This window comes from Theropithecus gelada, chromosome 3 (assembly GCF_003255815.1).
Source record: "Theropithecus gelada isolate Dixy chromosome 3, Tgel_1.0, whole genome shotgun sequence".
Taxonomy (NCBI): domain Eukaryota; kingdom Metazoa; phylum Chordata; class Mammalia; order Primates; family Cercopithecidae; genus Theropithecus; species Theropithecus gelada.
In genome coordinates this window covers 149934974-149936676 of record NC_037670.1, presented here as the reverse complement: position 1 = coordinate 149936676, position 1703 = coordinate 149934974, and positions in this window count along the sequence as shown.

Genomic DNA, 1703 nt, shown 5'->3' with positions numbered 1-1703 from the left:
TCATTGTATAATCCTCTCTCCTTCAATATGGGCTAGACCCAGTGACACTCTCTTATAACAAATAAAATACAACAAAAGTAGCAAGATGTTGATTCTGAGATGAGATTACAGAAAGACTGGATTCCATCTGGCTCACTCTCCCCTGGAGTCTTCACTCTGGAGGAAGATAGATGCCTTGTTTTGAGTACACTTACTTAGTGACTATGTGCCAAGGCACTGGTATCTCCAACCAAATACACTGAGAACTTCAGATTGTCAACATCCCTGTGAGTGAGCACAGAAGTAGCTCTTGTAAGACCATCCAACGTCCACATGAGTGAACTCGGAGTGATTTCCCCCAGTCAAGCCTTGAGATGACTGCACCTGGTCTACACCTTGATTGCAGTTTTGTGGGAGATCCTGAGGCAGAGGACACAAATAAGGTGCTCCTGAGTTCTAACCCTCAGAAACTGTGAGATAATAAATCCTCGTTCTTTTAAGCAACTACATTGGGGAGGAATTTATTATGCATAACAAATACACATTTGTAATGAGAAATATAATATAATGTTATTCAACAGAGATTCCTCAAAGGTTTCAGATTCTGGAAATTTCAGGAATCTGTACTGACTTACCATCCTACAGATATTAATGTTAAATGCTGTTCAAAATACATGTTAAAAAAACTATTAAATTTTTGAAAGAATGATCAAAGTAGGCAGAAAGTGGCACGTTTTGATTCTTGAAAGAAAGGAACCCTTGAAGATATGTTTATGTGTCTCCTTCTCTGAGGGCCCTCTATAGGTCATATGGAAGAATACCCTTAGAACTCAGTCGAATTGAAGATCCAGGCTGTCACAATAACTGTAAAGCAGGGGAAGAAAATGCAGATGGAAGGAAGTCACAGAGAAGTAAGGTTGTGTATATGTATACACACAAATACACAATATGTATATATCTTCTCAAATTCGTGCCTGATTCATGATTTTTACATTTATGGGACAGACAGAGAAATCCAGTTGAAAACAACAGAAGACTAAAACCTGAGCATAGATTTTAGTTGTTGTTCACAACATAGAACATGGAGTTTAGTGTTTGAATTCTACTACTTAGAGGGTATTGGTAAACAATCTGAGCTTCACATTGAACCCCCAGCTGGGTAATGGTCTCTGAATAAATACCATATGCCAGGAATAAGAATTATCCCTACGATTGGAAACTATGAGACATATCTACAGTAACCAAATTTTAAACCAACGTTCTACTAGTTTCAGCAGTGTTTTTAAGATGACCAACTTCAAAATAGCAAAATGTCAAAAGTGTTTGGAGAAGAGAATAGATGCCAGATTCTGTGTATGGCATCACTGAAAATTCTTAGTATGAAATCAAACATAGGGGATTATTGCAAGGTTGTAAGTTAGTAATTACTAAAAATATGAAGGCACAAAAAAATGTGACCTAAATAAAAACCAAAATCAATCATGAAAACTGGACCTCAAGACGATTCAGCACTTGGAATTAGCGGGGGGGGGGGGGAAGCAAACTTTTTAAAAGGGCAATTTGAAATATATGCAATGACATAAAATTTAAGATGGTTGCAATGAGTGAACAGTTGAAGAAACTCAGAATCTTTTTTAAAATTGGAATTTCTGACTGCAGTAGTAAATACATGAAATTATAAATAAACTGGAATTATATTAATATAGCAGTAGATTAGATATGGA